The sequence below is a fragment of the Ovis aries genome, chromosome 5 (assembly GCF_016772045.2).
Source record: "Ovis aries strain OAR_USU_Benz2616 breed Rambouillet chromosome 5, ARS-UI_Ramb_v3.0, whole genome shotgun sequence".
Lineage (NCBI taxonomy): Eukaryota > Metazoa > Chordata > Mammalia > Artiodactyla > Bovidae > Ovis > Ovis aries.
The window spans coordinates 36,370,112-36,390,480 of NC_056058.1; the positions used below are offsets into that span (position 1 = coordinate 36,370,112).

Here is a 20,369-nt window from a genome sequence, read left to right on the forward strand (position 1 = left end):
ACACCTGTACCCCTTGCGGTGGAAGTGGGGAGTCTTACCCACTGGACCCCTGGAGAAGTCCCCAGACCTTGCTTTTATTAGGGAGAATCAAGTAAGAACGGGATCTGGTGAGGAAGTTAAACTGCTAGATAGTAGTTTAGGCTCTGTGTGTAATTTGTAATTAATATGAAAGCGTTTAATCATGTGCTATGTAGAGTTGACTTGTTAGTAGCCTTTTATAAACTACAGATAAATCTATCTATCACCTGTGTTTGTAACAGCCCACCAGCCACGAATAGTTTTTTTGTTTTTGAATGGGATCAAATCAAATCAAAAAGAAAATATTATCTAACATGTTAAAATGATACAAAATTAAAATTTCAGTAACCAAAAAGTTCTGTTGAAACATGGGTCTTTTATGTGCTGTCTGTGGCTACTTTTGTGCTGTAATGGAAGAATTGAGTAGTTGGGAAAAAGATTGTATGAAATATTTACTATTTCGACATTAACAGAAAAAGTTATCATTCCCCTGTGTAAGTTATCCTGAGAACTACTTTAAATGGTCCTGTAAGGAGCATAATTGTTTATAGATTCTGGTGTGTTATGTCAAAATATTGTTCATAAACACATCTCATATTTTACGTTTTAATGAATTAAAACAGTAACTCATTAGTTAAATAACTATAAGTACAGCTTTTCCGGTTAATGGGAAGATGTTTCTAGGTAGTCTGATACTCATGTTGTTACTTGGTTAGCATTTCTTCCTACTCTCTTAATACTCTTCCTTGGTTTTCAGAAAAGTGGATAAAAAGTTCTGTGTTCCCATAATACTGTTACAGCATTTTTCATATATGTTTTGCTTATTGTTCTGTCCTATATCCCCCCAGTAAACTTACAACTTCAAGCTTGGGATTGTGTTGTCTTTATTTTGTATCTTTGAGTCCTGCTACAGTTTCTCATAAGTAGGTAAGCAACAAATATTTTTAGGAGGAAAGAATGAATATTCTGTTAGAGAAATATCTAAGTCATTTCTCGTTCTTGATCCTCAGAGAGGAAAGAGATTAAACCTAGATGTATATTTTAGAGGTGTAAATTAAAATAAGTAGGGTTTTGCCAGAGACTGAATCAGTTGTAGGAAATTATTATACATTCAAAGTACTACTGGTCAAAACTGTTACTATCTTTTAACTCACCAGAGTAAAGATTGTACATATTTATTACTTCAGTGATTTTGTTTTGGGGCTGTGTCATCAACTACGTGATCACAAAAGACGAGGGTTAATTTTTCTGTGGTTAGTAGAAAGATAATTTGAATTGCATTTACGTTATTGGAAGTAATAAATAGTATTTAAAGTCTTATTCAGAGGTTATTCTTGGAAGGGCAAATAATGTTAAAGCTTTGTCAATGATATGTAGTATATTATTTAAACCACATGGAAAAGGATATTTTGTATGTCACTTAGAATAATAATACACAAGGTAAAATTCTAAAAATATCTCTAGAATGGCAAGTGATACATCCTGTCTGCATTTTACAATAAAGCTTATTTGTGATGTGAACATTCAAATTAGAAAATTCTACCTTTTCTTCATTTTAGTGTCTTCAAACAGTGTTTAAAAATTGAAGTGTTAAAAACTAAATTGTTCTTTTAGATTTTATGATTGTAAATTCTGAATACTGTCTACATACTGAAATGTTTAAAATAGGTTTTGTCAGTACTTTTCCTGATTAGTACAGTATAAATCTAAAAGGATTGTGTTGGAAGAGTTTATAATAACTTAGAAAAATTAAAAAAAAAAATTTTTGGTTTTCAAAAATCCCCCTCTGGTGATATGCTCAGGTTTTTCTTTTAACTCTAGATCTTAGTTCAGAGTCCAAGCCCAGACTTTTTGCAGAGAGCAAGATGGTAGATACCCAAACTTTGGGAATCAGTCAGAATTGAGCTCAGCAATTAATGATGTCCCATTGGAAATTTTCTGTTTTGGGTTTCTCAGTAGTAAATGGAGGTTAATACCCCACCTATTAGCATTTTTTATGATTCCACTATATTACATGTAAAAGGTCTTGGCACATGGTTGAAGGTTTTCAGAAATGTTTTTTCCTCTAAACCTAAGATTCAAGTTGGTCCCAGTTTCTAAAGGGTGAAAGTTTTTCTTTAAGGATTCAAATACTGATCCACAAACATTGGGTTCTCAAACTATGTGGGTCACCGATTAGCTCAACATATTTACTTAACTTCAGTAGATTTAAGATATGTGGGCTCTTCATCATTTGAGTTGGTGTTTGATCCTATTTGTTCACCAGAAACTTTAGATACATCATTTTCATAAATGCAACAGGTTTAGCATTGAGAATCTACATGGATAAACTGTGAAACTTGTTTTCTGGTTCCTTCCTGTTTGTATCAGGGTCCTCTTAGCACATGCTGTAGCTTTCTTTTCTCAACAGCTCTTTGTATTTTTATTTCTTATTTCTTCTTCTGTGTGGGAATCAAACCATACACCACTGAAGGGGATTAGTTAAATTTCTGGAATATTCCAAGTAGACTACTGGCAGCCAAAGGAGAAAATGCCCATTGGCTGTGGTTTTTAAATGAATGTGACACTTCAGCAGGTACTTTGTACCTCTGTGCATGCAGCTGTTGTTTTCCCACTTACATGTAAGTAGGACTTAAAGCTGCAGGGAGTGAAATGAAAGATAGAAACTTTTACAATATCTCAATAAGTTATTTTTTTTAATCTTTCATTTATTCATTCATTATTCAACAAATACTGAGCATTAACAATGTGCCAGACACTGTTTTAAGTACTGGGAATATAGTGACCCTCCTTTGAGTACTGTGGGGAAGGCTAGCATTAAACTGGATACTCCGCAATACTTATGTAACTACAGTTAAATTGAGGATTAGGAAGAGAAGTAGGGAATTCCCTGGCAGTCCACGGGTTCAGACTCTGCTATCACTCCCAGGGGCCTGGGTTTGATCCTTAATCCAGGAACTAAGATCCTACAAGCCATACTGTGCAACCCACCTCCCAGCACCACCTCCGCCCCCACAAAGAAATAAAGGGGGAGGGGGAGAGGAAAAGTATAGGGAACTTGGAGCTTGCATCCCAAGTGCTTAGTTAGGGAGTTTTCCCTAAGAATGTGGAGACTGGGAATCCAAAGATTAAGTAAGAGTTAACTGGGACATAAAAGGGATTGGGAGGGTAGTGGTGAGAGTGGGAGAAATGAATTTTCTTTTTCTTTGAATGTGTTAGTATCTTTTTTCTTTTTAAATTTTTTATTGAAATATGGTTACACTGTTGTGTTAGTGTAATGTGTACAGCAGAGTGACTCAGTTATACATGTGTTCCTTTTTTAGATACTTTTCCGTTTTAGGTTATTACAACATGGTTCCATGTGCTGTACAACAGGTCCTTGTTGGTTATTTATTTTAGACATAGTAGTGTGTATATTTTAATTCCAAACTCCTAATTTATCTCCACTTCTCTTTCCCCTTTGATAACCATAAATTTGTGTCTGTGTCTGTGAGTCTATTTCTGTTTTGTAAATAAGTTCATTTCTATCAGTTTTTTAGATCCCACATGTACATGGTATGATTTTTTTTTTTTTTTTTACTTCACTAGTAAGATAATCTCTGGGTCCTTTCATGTTGCTGCAGATAGCATTATTTCATTCTTTTTATAAGGCGGAAAGGAACTAAAAGACCATTTTAGGCAGAGGAAGCAGCTTGAGTAAAGGCTAAAAGGAACTACAATAATTTAGTAATTGTGCAAAGTCTGTGAGCTTATGATTGAATCCTGGGCATCCTAAGGATCTGCCTTTCAGATTTCCTTTCTTTTTTAATTCAGAGATAGATTGTGTACTCACATTGACTGTGGTGAGAGGAAACTTTTATACCAATGCGCAGATTTTCCTCTCTCTCATGATGCCTTCTAAATAAAGTATTTGTTACAGTTAAGATTTTAGAGCCATTCTTTTTTGTTTCCTGCTTGAAAATGGCATTTTACAACCTTATATGCTGTAAAAGATTTATAGTGAAAAATATTTAAATCAGCCAGTTTCTATCCCTGGTAAATCAGTTTATCAGTTCTTATGTGTTATCCTTTGAGATATTTTATACATATGTAAGCAAATGTATATACTATACACCCCATTTTGTTTTTGTTTTTAAATAATGGCGGCGCACACTATTACTTTTTTTAGTGTAAAAATATTTTAATAACGGTTTTTTTAGAATCTCTGTTTTATATTGGAGTACAGTTAGATTAACAACGTTGTGATTCAGCTCATTTAGACTATTACAGAGAACTGAGGAGAGTTGCTTGTGCTATACAGTAACTCCTTGTTGATTATCTGTTTTCTTTTTTTTTTTGGCCTCATCACACAGCTTGTGGGATCTTAGTTCCCACACCAGGGATTGAACCCTGGGCCCTCCACAATGAGAGCACAGAGTCCTAATCACTGGACAGCCAGAGAGTTCCCTGTTTATTTTAAATATAATAGTGTTTTCATGTGAATTCCAAAGTTCCATTTGGTCTGTCCCCAACCCCCATAACCATAAATTTGTTATGTAAGGCCCTGAGTCTGTTTTGTAAATAAGTTAATTTATGTCATTTAAAAAAATTTCCTCATATAATCAATATCATATGTTTGAAATGGAATCTCATCCAGAACGTCAGTATAGAACAGAAAAAAGATGGCGCTGCTTTAATTTGGGATGGAGAAAAGGCATATTTTCTTCTTCCTCTCTTGGGCAGACCCTGAGGGACTCTTCAAGATACACTCTCTGAGGAACACAATTGAAACTACTTTTTGGATGGAGTTTCAGCACAAGGATTTTGAAAAGTCCAGAGGGAGAGATCACCTAAACCAGTAAATGTAAAATGTGTTGTTACAGGGGGCAAAAATTGGTGTCACCTGTGGAGGAGGGCAAGGGGGAAGGAAGCCAGTCCACCTGTGTTTGCACTGTCTTGAAACTATTTCTGTTCTTTAGAATACTCTATTAATAGATAATAAATGTTAATTAAACGTTCCCTTAGAGATACATACTGAAGTATCATGAAGGAAAATATATCTGGGGATTTGCTTCAAAATAATCAAGATAAGGAGGTTTATAGATCTTCACAGCTTGTACCAAAATTCTTGCATTCTGGGCCTCTCTTGTATGAGAGGGCTGGTGTTGTAGGGTGTTCAGACTGGAAAGACAGCATAGCCTTAGGGAAAAGACACTAGAATAGAAGGCCACATATTCTGGTCTTCCTGTTATCTTGAGGAAATCACTTAGGTATGGCAAAAACATTGCTTTTTTTTTTAAGGTACATGGGGACACATAAAGTTAGATTGAGTAAAATTTGCCCTTTTTTTAAATTGCAGAAAGCTATACAAATTGTTTTACTGTGTTTTCTGAGGGCATCTTTGTTTTAAACTTGAGCTAACTTAAGTTTAGTACTATCCATTAGTGACTTGTCTCTTAACAGTATTGATTAATTTTGACTCAGATAAAGATGGAGAAGGCAATGGCACCCCACTCCAGTAGTCTTGGCTGGGAAATCCCACGGACAGAGTAGCCGGGTAGGCTGCAGTCCATGGGGTCGCTAAGAGTCAGACATGACTGAGCGACTTCAATTTTCACTTTCATGCATTGGAGAAGGAAATGGCAACCCACTCCAGTGTTCTTGCCTGGAGAATCCCAGGGACGGGGGAGCCTGGTGGGCTGCTGTCTATGGGGTTGCACAGAGTCGGACACGACTGAAGCAACTTAGCAGCAGCAGCAGCAGATAAAGAAGTACAGTAAGGAGAACAGATGTCTTTTTTGAAGACTGAGGCATCTTCTGTTAGTTGAATTATGATGTAAAGGTGTTGTGAGGAACGTTACCTGGTGAGAGTTTATGAGCAGAATCCCCTTATTGAATGAGAGATTAAGTTCACTAATTGTGTTGAGGTTGAGTATAGTTACAGATACTAAAGGCTGATGGTTTTATTTGTTTTTCTGTGTTGTGATCTGGTGAAAAGAGCATGGGCGATTGAACAGAGCACAGACGTGGCTCTGTTTGGCATTTGACCAGCTCACTTCCTATTTCTGAGCCTCAGATTCTACACCTAAAACAGATAGTAATTAATATCTGCCTCATTGTCACTATGAGGTTTAAAATAGAAAGAATATACATTTTCATAGAATGTACATTTTCATTTTCTCCTACTTGGAGTATCAGAAAAACACTTCCTTTTTCTTGTGTGACTTTACATTGGAATTGTATAGTCAGTTACCTCTTGCTGGTGTCAGAATACCTGTTTTTAAAATTTTTTCTAAACTGTTCTCCCCCACCAAAACAAACTCACTCAGGCCTATAATTACAGTAAAATACTAGCTAGCTATATGATTTGTTTTCAACCTTGGCTGTTCATCAGAATCACCTATGGATCTAAAAACAACTAGATGCCAAAAACCTCACTTTGTATATATTCAATCAGTCTCTGCAGGCCTGTGGGTGGGTATGAGGGTCTGGCTAGGATTGAGAACCATTGATCTGCATCTTCTGAAGCAGAAGCCAATCCATAAAAGGCATAGACTAAAGCAGAAGTCAGAGGGAAAATAAGCCCCAGGTCATACACAATAGTCACATGGTATAATGATGAATGGGAATCGTGGGGACATAATAGCTTCTCAAACAGTGAAAGAAAAATTTGTGGACAGAAAGACTGTGCAAAATGAAGTTGATTTATGTTGTAATGTTTTGGCACTAAGTTTTCTATTGTAGCAAAAATGCTTCTGGTCAGTGTTATGAAATTCTCCAGATTAAGAGTTCAAGGATATCTCCAAACTAATGTTTAAATCATTCAGTTCCAATATAATGTACAGGCATAATGGCATACAGCATTTTCTTTTCTTGTATCAGGCCAGAAAGTATAGCTCTCCTCTCTCGTTCTAGCCTTTTGGGGTTGTAGAGGGCTGCACCCTTTCAGGCCTGTCTTCTGTGCTGTTATCGAACCTGTTTTATTGTGGGTTTGAGAATTTTTATGGCATAAAGCCAAAGGTCTAGGCTAAGCAGGAATGCCTTGGCCTGTATATTTCTGTTCTACCCTCTTGAGCAGGCTGCCCTTTGTGAGCAGCTTCATGCTACATCCAGGCGGGGCTTCCAGCCTTAATTACCGTGTGGTCTTCAATACACCTGTTTCCATGACTAACCTAGCAGCTGCTATGCTTTCCAGCTTTCAGTGGACCAGTTCCCTGCTTTTCTGCTGTCCTTTTCCAAGACTTCAGTGATTCTCTTTGATCTATTGTCAATGACTTTCTTTTTGATCTGTTGTTTTTGATATTTAGCCAATAAACAGGAGGTCATTACTTACTCAGTAACAAGTTGTACACGATAATCTTTAGTCTTTTGCCTCAGCTTGCTGTAGGTTAAAATCGTAATGCTGCCAGAAATCGTTTATCTAACTACTCTTTGCTAGATTTTTTCTTCTTTTGCTACCTGGGTTCCAGATCCCCTTTTTTTCTCAGTGAAAGTTAATAGACCTAGCTCTGACTCCTGTCTGCAATGTAGAGAGGGTTAGTGGGAGGACACTTAAGGATTTAAGGACTCCAGTTCACTCCTTTGTTCTGTGATTGGTATGGTGAAGTAGGGGTCAGATGATGCTAACTTCTAATCTCCACCTTTTGTTAAAGCTCTCTACACTTCTGACAAGGTCACTCTCTGTTTCTCTTTCCTGGTCTGCTGTAAATATGGGATAATAAAAACTGTGCTGCCTACCTCACCTGGTTGTTTTTGAGATTCATATGATAAAATGGATGTTAAAAGAGCTTGGACAACTAGAATATACATGAACACTTATTTGACTATGTAGCTGTGAGTAAGGTGGGAGTAAAGCAGATGCTTTAAGTAGTATTTTACTTTCTATTCTAGAGTTGAACATTTCCTTTGCAGTTCTGGGTTGATACTGGGAAAGGAAATCACAGTTGTCATAAGGTAGAAGAATTGTAATCACTGACTAAAAATAGCTATCATTTATTTTTGATTTCTCGTACTGGATTAAAAATAGTACTAGAGTTCTTCAGCCTCCTACAAAATTGGAGGCATTATTATCCTACTTTCACGGGCAAACAACTGCCAGCTAAGAGAGGTAAAGTAACTCTTCAGAGTCTCACAGGTGGTTTAAGAGCATAGCAGGAATTAAGCCCATACATTTCTGTTACGCTGACTCTCAGTGTATTTAATTCCTCATTTAATTATAAGCAAGTGTATATGAAGGATTAAGACTTTAAATTTAGTCACTGTAAGTTCAGTTCAGTCGCTCAGTCGTGCCCAACTCTTTGTGACCCCATGAACCGCAGCACGTCAGGCCTCCTTGTCCATCACCAACTCCTGGAGTTCACCCAAACCCATGTCCATTGAGTTGGTGATGCCACCCAACCATCTCATCCTGTCGTCCCTTTCTCCTCCTGCCCTCAATCTTTCCAGCATCAGGGTCTTTTCCAATGAGTCAGCTCTTTGCATCAGGTGGCCAAAGTATTAGTGAATTACAAATGCACAGAATAGTATAGCTATTTATCTTGTTACCCTACTTATCTCATAGTCATGGACAAAATCATTTGGTCCCTCTGTCTTTCACAGTCTCTTTGGGAATAGTTTATCCCTCAGAGAGGACACTCATTTTTAATAAGTTCTAGAAAGTGAAAGTCGCTCAGTCATGTTTGACTCTTCGTGACCAAATGGACTACACAGTCCATGAAATTCTCCAGGCCAGAATACTGGAGTGGGTAGCCTTTCCCTTCTCCAGGGGATCTTCCCAACCCAGGGATCAAACCCAGGTCTCCCACATTGTAGGGAGATTCTTTACCAGCTGAGCTACTGGGGAATCTTAATAAGTTATAATACTATGTAAATTATATAATAGCATCAGAATTGTGTTACTATTTAAATATTTAAATAATTGAAGTAATACCTTTGCAAAGAAACACAGTGAATAATATTATAGCAGCTGCTTTTGAGTTGTAATTATGTGTTAGGCCTTTTATAACTTGTAAGTTTGACTTCAGAGTCAGTGCTTTTTAAATTTATTAATTAATTTTGGCTGTCTGGGTCTTCCTCGCTACATAGGCTTCTCTCTAGATTCGGAGAGTTGGGGTGCTCCTTAGTTGTGCTGCTCGGGCTGCTCACTGTGATGGCTTCTCTTGTTGCGAAGCACAGGCCCCAGAATGCATGGGCTTCAGTAGTTGCAGCATGTGGACTCTAGAGCACAGGCTCAGTAGTTGTGGTACATGGGCTTCATTGCCCCATGGCATGTGGAAGCTTCTCACATCAGGGATCGAACCCGTCTCCCGCATTGGCAGACGTATTCTTTACCACTGAGCCACCAGGGAAGCCCCAGAAAATTTCTGTATAGCATTCAGATGTATTTGTTCTTCGTTAGTCGCTCATTCATGTCTCGACTCTTTGCAACCCCATGGACTGCAGCATGCCAGGCTTCCTTGTCCTTCACCACCTCCCAGAGTTTGCTCAAACTCATGTCCATTGAGTCAATGATGCCATCCAGCCATCTCATCCTGTGTCGTCCCTTTCTCTTCTTGCCCTCAGTCTTTCACAATATCAGGGTCTTTTCCAGTGAGTCGGCTCTTTGCAGCACGTGGAAGTATTACAGCTTCAGCATCAGTCCTTCCAGTGACTATTCAGGGTTGATTTCCTTTAGAGTCAAACATACAGATGCTGTGTAATTAGCCAGGTACCTGTCCAACATCTATCTGAATTATTTCCATTTCTTTCATCATTTAAAAAGTGATGAGACTTAGTTACGTTTAAAGTACTGCTTTTCTAAACTATGCCACATTCTCTCACATTGTTTCTTAGTTGTTTGTTTGGTTTTTTTTTTTAGACTGAAATGTAGTTGCCATTTCTGAGATTTTAGCCACTGCCCTTTGTGGTGGAAGAAAATGCTCTTCGAAAATCAGAAATGTGTTGACAGCTACAGAACAGCTTCAGTGGCTTTGCTTGCCCGAATAAACTTTTGAAAGTTAGTTGATTTTTTTTATTTTTTTGAGGGGGCTATGCTGTGCAGCTAGTGGGATCTTATAAGTTCCCCAGCCAATAATTGAACCTGGGCCCTGGCAGTGACAGTGCCGAGTCCTAACCACTGTTCAATTCAGTTCAGTCGCTCGGTTGTGTCCGACTCTTTGCGACCCCCAAGAATCGAAGCACGCCAGGCCTCCCTGTCCATCACCAACTCGAAGTTCACCCAAACTCATGTGCATTGAGTCGGTGATGCCACCCAGCCATCTCATCCTCTGTCGTCCCTTTCTCCTCCTGTCCCCAGGGTCTTTTCCGGTGAGTCAACTCTTTGCATGAAGTGGCCAAAGTATTGGAGTTTCAGCCTCAGCCTCAGTCCTTCCAGTGAACACCCAGGACTGGTTGGATCTCCTTGCAGTCCAAGGGACTCTCATGAGTCTTCTCCAACACCACAGTTCAAAAGCATCAATTCTTTAGCACTCAGCTTTCTTCATAGTCCAACTCTCACATCCATACATGACCACTGGAAAAACCATAGCCTTGACTAGACAGACCTTTGTTGGCAAAGTAATAGCTCTGATTTTTAATATGCTATCTGTGTTGGTCATAACTTTTCTTCCAAGGAGTAAGCGTCTTTTAATTTCATGGCTGCAATCACTATCTGCAGTGATTTTGGAGCCAAAAAAAACAAAGTCTGACACTGTTTCCACTGTTTCCCCATCTATTTGCCATGAAGTGATGGGACCAGATGCCATGATCTTCGTTTTCTGAATGTTGAGCTTTAAGCCAACTTTTTCACTCTCCTCTTTCACTTTCATCAAGAGACTTTTCTGCGAGGAATTCCTTAAAGTTATTGAGTTGGCCAAAGAGTTCCTATGGTTTTAAAGTAAAAATAAAAGACACATTTTCACCAAGAATTATTGAACAACACATTTACTGTTTTGTTCCACTTCGTTCTGACATTTTTCAGGCAACTTTATAATTGTACCTTCCCAAACTTTTTATCTTTTTGAGCAAAGAACTGTACCAGGTACCTTTTACAGTCTTCCAGAGAATTGAAATTTTTTCCATTAAGAGAATTTTGTAAAGACTGAAATAAATGGAAATCCAAAGGTGCTTTGTCAGGTGAATACAATGGATGAATCAGAACTTACCAGCTAAGCTGTAACAGTTTTTGTCTGGTTATCAAAGAAACATGCAATGTGGTTTTGCTTTTATCCTGATGGAAGATAACGTGGTTTCTGTTGACTAGTTCTGGTCGTTTTTTGTCGAGCACTACTTTCAGTTGGTCCAGTTGGGAGTAGTACCTGTTGGAATTAATTGGTTTTCCAGAAGCAGCTCATAATAGAGGATCCCCTTTCAATAGCACTGTATACACAACATCACCTTCTTTGGATGAAGACTGGTCTTTGGTGTGGTTGGTGGGGGTTCATTTTGCTTGTTCTATGATCTTTTCTGTTCCACAGTATTATATAGTATCCACTTTTCATCATGTCAGCTGTTTCCTGCAGGGTCTAATGTTGACTGTTCTCTGTATCTCGATTTGATTGCTATCCCCTTCAACTGGTCTGCTCGACTGTGGAGTATTGCCCAGTGAGAAGTCTCCAGTGCAAAACTTTGAAAACCATTTTTTACACATTGGATCAGTCACATCACCTTCTCCACATACTGTACAAATCTTTGTTTGCATCTCAGTTGCATTTTTACCTTTCTTTAAATAATAAGACATAACGTGCCAAAGGTGTTGCTTTTTTCTTTCCATCTTCAATATTAAAATGGCTACGCAAAATTCACCAATCTTGAAAAGTTTTTTTTTTAACGCACAGTGATGTGACAGCTATCACAGTGCAGTGTGACAGAACTGTTTCGAATGAAGTTAAAGACCACTAAGCACTACTAGAGCCATTTTATGGGAAAAACCGAATGAACCTTTTGGCCAACCCAGTAGCTGTTCTAGATGGGGGAATATTTCAATTTCTAAAATGGTTAGGGGGATACGATATATGTTTAAATAGTGTGGAAAATTTATTTGTAAAATGTAAAATCTTATGTAAAGAAAATTTTGGTTTATCTTCAGCGAATAGATTGGTGCAGTGTTTAAAGCATTTTTATTGGAGTCAGATTTGAATCCCTGCATTGATATTTTAATAATAGTTTTGTGAACCTGGGTAAATGAATTAATTTCTGCCTCAGTTTTTGCATGCATGATATGGAGAAAAACACCCTCCTACCCTGTTCTTGGAAGCTACTGTGACATCAGAAGTGATTAAGTGTTCAGCAAAGTGTCTGATTTTTTATTGTGCCTAAATGTACCTGGCTAGATTGTTATATTTAGTACAGTTATTTTCCTTAGCAGTTACTCGATATGTGATGTGGTTGGGATGCACTCTAACCCTCTTAAAGTACATCTCTAGTTACAGTGTGCAGGCTTCTCTTGTTGGGGAGCATGGGCTCTGGAGCTCGCAGACTCAGCTGTGGCATGTAGCTTTACTTTTCCCGAGGCATGTGGGACTTCAGTTCCCCAGCCTGGGCTCAAACCTGTGCCCTCTGCAGTGGAAGTGGGAAGTGGGGAGTCTTACCCACTGGCCCTCCAGGGGAGTCCCATGGCGTTTTATACTTGTCCAAGACCAAATCCCAGATTTTATTTCCTCAGACCTGCTTTTCCTGTAGTCTTCTCCATTTTAATAAATGGGAACTCCATCCTTGCAGTATTTAAGGCATAAAGGAGTGATCCTTGAGTTCTCTGTTTTAGCATACACATCCAGTCTATCAGCAAGCCCCCTGCCATCCCAGCTAGGTTCACATAACTGTTACATCACAAGCCCCTTTCAAAGCAAAAGATGGGGGAGGGATGTGATTAGTTACAAACTTCTTGGTGCTAGATCTTTTGTTCTTGAGGTCAGGTGATGGTCAGGTAACAGCGTTTCTATAAATCTCTACCAAATGAATGTTAGTCTCTGTCTTTACAAGAAAGGGCAAGGTGCCAAGGCACTGCTTTTACTCTCCAAGGTCTCAGTTCAGTTCAGTTGCTCAATTGTGTCCGACTCTTTGTTACCCCATGGACTGCAGCACACCAGGTGTCCCTGTCCATCACCAGCTCCCAGAGCCTACTCAAACTCATGTCCATTGAGTTGGTGATGCCATCCAACCATCTCATCCTGTCTCGTCCCCTTCTCCTCCTGCCTTCAGTCTTTCCCAGCATCAGGGTCTTTTCCAGTGAGTCAGTTTTTCGCATCAGGTGGCCAAAGTATTGGAGCTTCAGCTTCAACATCGGTCCTTCCAATGAATGTTCAGGACTATTTCCAGTCCTGACTAAGACGAGGCAGAACTCAGTTGGCAGCTCCTTCAGGGCCAGGTTCCCACATCTTGCCCAGCTGTCATCACTGAGGGAGCCAGGCACCCAACCCAAATAGCCCTCAGTATCCTCAGGCCACCCAAATGGGGGAGACCAGGTCTCACTGACTGCAGCCCAGACAATTGACCACTGCTAGTAGGTCGCAGAGACAGGGATTGGGGGAGAGGTTCACCGCTTCCTCAAAGCCTGGGCCAAGGCTAGTGGAGGGCCTTAGTAAGGACTCTGAAGCCGTGCACAACATAGTCCCCAGTCTGTTCCCTGGGCCCTCCAGCTCACCTGCTGGCCAAAGGCTCAGTGAGCTGGAGGCCCTTTAAGACAAGGCCTGAATCTGCCTCTTACCTCACACTCTGCCTGATGACCACCGCACACCACTGACCCTTGGCTGAATCATTTCCTAAATGGTTCCTCATTGATAGTTACTTATGGGCAGGGCCCTGCTGACCAATAGCTGAGCAAGACAACTAAGAGTCCGTTGTTGATGGTTTCTTGTGGGGGCGGCCCACTGAGACACTGACCAATGGCTGAGCAAGACCTGTTGCCTAGTAATAGGGTGCAGAATAATAAGGCAGAGCACTGGCTGCCTGATAAGGGCTGTGCTCATACTGCTCTATTAACAACGTCCCCTGTGGAGCATGGGCTCTAGAGAGAGCTGGCTCAGTAGTTGTGGTGCACAGGCTTAGTTGTCACTTGGCATGTGGAATCTTCCCAGGTCAGGGATCAAACCTGTGTCCTTTAAATGAGCAGGTGGATTCCTAACCACTGGACCACAGTGAAGTCCCCCAGTGGTATTTCTTATCGGGTAGATTTGCTAAGGAAGTCCCTTGAAATTTGGGGCTCCCCCAGTGGCTCAATCTTGAAAGAATCTGCCTGCAATGCAGTAGAGTCAGGTGACAGGGGTTCTGTCTCTGGGTCGGAAAAATCCCTTGGAGGAGAAAGTGGCAACTCATTCTGGTATTGTTGCTGGGAAAATTCAGTAGACAGAGGGAGCCTCTTGGGCTACAGCTCGTGGGGTCACAAAGAATTGGACTTGACTGAATGACTGAACAACAATAATAATATGCTTAAGTGTTCCTTCGATAATAAAGAATATCATGTTAGTTAGGAATTAACCAGACAGTAACTATTGAATACCCACTGTTTGCCAAGTACTGCTAGGGCTAAGCGTTGGACACAGATAGTGTGAGAAGTCTCCTTTTCGTTAAGGTGACTATAGTCTCTGAGGTCTGCTATCTGTAGACTTTAGCTTTGCTATTATCATGTTACAATGAAATCATATTGGAAAGTGTTTTATAAACCACCCAACTTGTAGAAATGTAAGATTATTTTATTTTATTTACTCAAAAAGTTTGCATGTTAAAGGAGCAATAGTGTGAGTTTTATGTAACCTGTCACCTTAGGTGTCCTATTTGTAAAATACTGAAACTGCCTACTTTTAGCATAATAATAAAAGAATTGGTAGGAAAAAGTTGAAATTCCAAAGGAAAATTCAGATAGCCCTGTATAATGTAATTCTTTAGAATAATACTTAAAATTTGGTATTTTGTAATTTTTTTTTTAACCTTTTTTTGGATTGTGCCCTGAGTCAGGGGGGATTTTAGTTTTCAGGGATTGAACCCTTGCCCCTTGCAGTGGAAACACAGAATTTTAACCGCTGGACCTCCAGGGAAGTCCCAAAGCTTGGTATTTTACTAAACATATTTTTTTCTCCTTTTGGAATTGATAAAAACAGTTGTTGTTTAGTTGCTAAATCTTGTCCGACTTTTTGCAGCCCCTGGGACTCTAGCCCATCAGGCTCCTCTGTCCATGGGATTTCCCAGTCAAGAATACTGGTTCCACTGTTTTCCCATCTATTTGCCATGAAGTGATGGGACCAGATGCCATGATCTTCGTTTTCTGAATGCTGAGCTTTAAGCCAACTTTTTCACTCACCTCTTTCACTTTCATCAAGAGGCTTTTTTGTTCCTCTTCACTTTCTGCCATAAGGGTGGTGTCATCTGCATATCTGAGGTTATTGATATTTCTCCCGGCAATCTTGATTCCAGCTTGTGCTTCTTTCAGCCCAGTGTTTCTCATGATGTACTCTGCATATAAGTTAAATAAGCAGGGTGACAATATATAGGCTTGACGTACTCCTTTTCCTATTTGGAACCAGTCTGTTGTTCCATGTCCAGTTCTAACTGTTGCTTCATGACCTGCATATAGGTTTCTCAAGAGGCAGGTCAGGTGGTCTGGTATTCCTATCTCTTCCCAAATTTTCCACAGTTTATTGTGATCCACACAGTCAAAGGCTTTGGCATCTTAGAAAACCATTATAGGTCTGGTTTGGACCTCTTGATGAAAATTCACTTTCTTGATGGAAAGTGAAAGTTTTGGAGTTAAGTTCAGTAGTTGGTAAGGGGTGGTTCCTTCTGAGGGCCGTGAGAATCTGTCCCATGCCTTTCTTAATGTCTGGTGGCCTCTGTCGAACCTTGGTTTGTAGAAAGCATTCTCCCTGTGCCTTCACATCACTTCCTTATGTGTTTCTGTCTCTGTGTCCGAATTTTCCTTTTATATAAGGATATAGTTGTATTTTAGGTTGTTGTTTAGCCGCTAAAGTTGTGTCCAATTCTTTGAGAATCCCTGGACTATGGCCTGCTAGGTTCCTTGTCCATGAGATTTCTCAGGGAAGAATACTGGAGTGGGTTGCCATTTCCTTCTTCAGGGGATCTTCCCGACCCAGGGATCAAACCCATGACTGCTGCTCAGTAGATGAATTATTTACCGTTGAGCCACTTGTGAAAGCACCAGTATATTTCATCTGATTGGACATAGCTGTTCTGAAATATGCCTGTCCTCCAGTCTAAGCTTAGATGACACTTCTTCACTCTAGTCTTTGCTGCTATTCTCCAGGAATTTTGGAGTCAGGAATTCATGTTTGTGTTTCTTGTTTTGCTTTGTATGTAGGTTTTTAGTTGAATAATGGGCCTTTACAAGGAGTTGTTCCAGAGTCTTTCTCTCTGAGGTGGTATTTTTAAGCTCTTCTGAGGAGTCATATCCCGCCCCCCTCCCCCCTTAATTTTCCTTTGTCCTTATTTTCTCTATTTTCATGCTTGGAAGCCTATTTGGTCTGAAATTCTTGCCCGTTTCTAATTTTTTTATATATTGAGGTCACTTACAGGGATTTCCCTGGCAGTCCAGTGGTTAAGAATCTGCCTTCCAATTCAGGGGAATCATGTGCCATCCCAGTCTGGGAACTAAGATCCCATATTTCTTGAGGGGCGAAGATCATGTGCTGTGACGAAGATATTGCAGCTAACCCAAAATAACTAAAAACAATTTTTTTAAAAAACACTAGTATTTGGATGTTGTTGTTCGTTACTAATATGCATTTGTATAGGCATTTTTTCCCTGTAGGTTTTCATATTTTTTTTTTCTTGGTTGTCCTGGTAAATGAATTAAATAGTAAGGAGAAAATTAATGTTTCAAGTTTATGAAAATCTTCACCCATGATACTTTTAGTTTAATGAAACTATTTTGTGTTTCTCAGTGAGTTTTTTTTCATCATTGTAGTTCAGGCATAGTTTCTAAGTAGTTGGTATAACTTATGTAAGGCTGTGTATTACACTTTCAGTATCCCTTAACTTCATCTGCACTTTGCATATTTCATTGTTTTCTGCATAATTTGTTTAATAGGCCTCTTGTTGGTTGTTAACTTTTTTTTAAAAATTGAAGTACATTTGATTTACAGTATTGCGTTAGTTTCTGGCGTAAAGCAAAGTGATTCAGTTATACACATTCTGCTCTCAGATTCTCTTCCATTTCTGTTTGTTATAATGTATTGGATATAGTTCCCTTTGCTTTATACTGGGACCTTGTTTATCTACGTTATATGTAGTAGTTTTATTTGCTAATTCCAAATTCTGTAATTTATCAACCCCTCTTTTCCCCTTTAGTAACCATAAATTCATACTCTGTTAAGTCTGATTCTGTTTTGTAAATAAGTTCATTTGTAACATTTTAGATTGCATATATAAGTGGTATCATATGTTGTTTGTCTTTCTTGGTCCAGTTTACTTCACATAGTGTTATACTCTCTAGTTCTATCCATGTTGCAGCAAAGAGCATTACTTCATCCTTTTTATGACTGAGTAGAAATTCTATTGTGCTTCCGTGATGTCTCAGATGGTAAAGAATCTGCCGATCTGCCTGCAATTTGGGAGACTTGCCTTCAGTCCCTGCGTTGGGAAGATTCCCTGGAGAAGGGAATAGCTACCCACTCAAGCATTCTTGCCTGGGAAATCCCATGGACAGAAGAGCCTGACGAGCTACCGTCCATGGGGTCGCAACATAGCTGAGTGACTAACACTTTCACTTTCAGAATTCCATTGTATATGAATACTGCATCTTTATCCATTCATCTGTTGATGGACATTTAGGTTGCTTTCATGTCTTGGCTATTGTAAGTAGTGCTGCTGTGAACAGTGCGGTGCATATATCTTTCCAGTTGGAATTTTCTCTGGATAATGCCCAAGAGGTGGATCGTTGGATCATATGGCAGCTCTACTGTTAGTTTTTGAGAAACCTCCGTAGTGTTTTCCAGTTTTTGCTTTTCTCCACACCTCTCCAGTATTTATTATTTGTAGATTTTTTTTTCAATGATGGCCATTCTGATCAGTATTAAATGGTACCTTGTCATAGCTTTGATTTGCATTCCTCTAATAACTAGCAGTGTTGAGCTTTCTTTCATGTGCCTGTTGGCCTGCTGTATATCTTCTTTGGAGAAATATCTGTTTAGATCTTCCGTCTTCCTTTTGAACATTAATTTGGCTGTGTGGGATCTTAGTTGTGGTATGTGGGATCTTTAGTGGCAGCATATGGGATTTGTGAGCAGGGGCTGCTCTTCATTATGATGCATGGGTTTCTCGTGGTGGCTTCTCTTAAGGAGCATAGGCTCTTGGTGTGCAAGCTTCAGTAGTCATGGCGTGTGGGCTTTATGAGTTGTGGTACTCTGTACTCTGGCTCAGTAGTTGGGGCTCGCAGGCTTAGTTGCTTCACGGCATGTGGGATCTTCCTGGCCTAGAGAGATCGAACCCATGTCCCCTGCATTCACAGGTGGGTTCTTAACCATGGGACTAGCAGGAAAGACCAGATTTGTTTTTCTGTCCCATCTTGGTATCATGGTTTTAAAGTTTTGTAGCCATTGCTACCTTTGATGTAGTTTTTTTTTCCCTGATAACTTACAGAATGATAATAAGCAGAAATGGCACCTTTGCATCGTACTTTTCAAAAAGTTTTTTTAAAAAAATCTGTAGCTTCTGTCTCTGTTCCTAGTAACTGTATATACATGAAGAACTAATGACACTGTTTTTTAAAAATTTATTAAGCACCTACTGTCTGACACACTAGGCTTTAGTGTTGTTTTTAACTATTTTACTTTTGGCTGTGCTGGGTTTTGATTGCTGTGCAGACTTTTCTCTAGTTGTGGTGAGCAGGAACTACTCTGTAGTTGAAGTGTGTGGGCTTCTCATTGTGGTAGCTTCTCTTGCTGCAAAACCCAGGCTTGATGAGTGGGCTTCAGTAGTTGTGACACATGTGGGCTCAGTAGTCAAGGCTCCTGAGCTCTAGAGCACAGGCTCAGTAGTTGTGGTGCACAGGCTTCAGTTGTTCCTTCTCCTGCGGGATCTTCCTGGACCAAGCATTGAATGCATGTCTGTCTCCTGCCTTGGCAGGTGGATTCTTTGCCACTGAGCCACCAGGGATGCCTGAGACTATTTTTAGTAAGCATATTCTGTGAGAATTAACTCTGAATGCAATCTTAAAGTTGAGTGGTAACTTACGAATCATGGAATTGAGCCCAGTACTTTGGTATCCTTGAGCTCCAGATATTACTGATCATTATTTTATTTGAATGATTTCACTCATTTCATCCACAAATATTTCATTTTTAAAAATTCCTATTTATTTATTTGGTTGTGCTGAGTCTTAGTTGCAGCATCTGGACTCTTAGTTGTGGCACGTGAGATCTAGTTCCCTGACCAGTGGTCAGACTCAGGCCCCTTGCATTGAGAGTGAGAGTCTTTGTTATTGGAACACCAGGGAAGTCCCTATTCAGCATATTCTTTATTGAACACTTAATATGTTCCAGGTGGATACTTCTGTAGGCAATAAGCAGGGACAATCAGGTCTGAAATAGAACTCATCAAGCCTCTTTTGAGACTTGGAATTTATGGATAGTCATAATGTTTGTATGCTTCCTTGGAGTAAATGTACAGATCCTTTGTCCAAGTACCTTAGGTGCTATTTTTAGCTACCTAGAAACAGTTGGCATATGTGACACTCCTTTGTGTGGTTTATCAGGTGGGAAGCTCAGTCCTAGTAAACACAAAGTCATCTTTCTCTCAGGGCAGGAGAACTGTACTGTTGATGGGATGTTAAAGACGTTGTTGTTGTTCATTCACTAAGTCGTGTCTGACTTTGTGACCCCGTGAACTGTAGCACTCCAGGCATCCCTGTGTTTCACTATGTCCCGGAGTTTGCTCAGACTCATGTGCATTGAGTCAGTGATGCCATCCAACCATCTTATCCTTTTTCTCTCCCTTCTCCTCCTGACTCATTGGAAAAGACCTTGATGCTGGGAAAGATTAAGGGCTTTTCCAGTGAGTCGGCTCTTTGCATCAGGTGGCCAAAGTATTCGAGCTACAGCATCTGTCCTTCCAGTTTATATTCAAGGTTGATTTCCTTTAGAGTTGATTGGTTTGATCTCTTTGCAGTCCACAGGACTCAAGAGTCTCCTCAAGCACCACAGTTTGAAAGCATTGTTTGTTTGTTTGTTTGTTTTTGGTGCTCAGCCTTCTTTATGGTCCAATTCTCATATCTGTACATGACTACTGGAAACACCATAGCTTTGACTATACAGAGTTTCATTGGCAAAGTGATGTCTCTGCTTTTTTAATATGTTGTCTGGGTTTGTCATAGCTTTTCTTCCAAGCCACAAGCATCTTTTAATTTCATGGCTGCAGTCACCATCCACAGTGATTTTGGAACCCAAGAA

General features: G+C 39.7%; 1 protein-coding gene across 29 annotated transcripts in view; it reads left to right on the forward strand.

Moving 5' to 3' along the window:
* Positions 1 to 20,369, forward strand: part of NSD1 (nuclear receptor binding SET domain protein 1) — a 148,736-nt gene that overhangs the window by 42,373 nt on the left and 85,994 nt on the right. The window contains exon 3 of one of the 29 annotated variants that reach the window (XM_060415716.1): positions 4,741 to 4,855. The exons of the other annotated variants lie outside the window; for them this stretch is intronic. The gene's annotated coding sequence lies outside the window, so the exon portion shown is untranslated. The remainder of the gene's footprint in view (positions 1 to 4,740; positions 4,856 to 20,369) is intronic. 29 annotated transcript variants of the gene reach the window in all.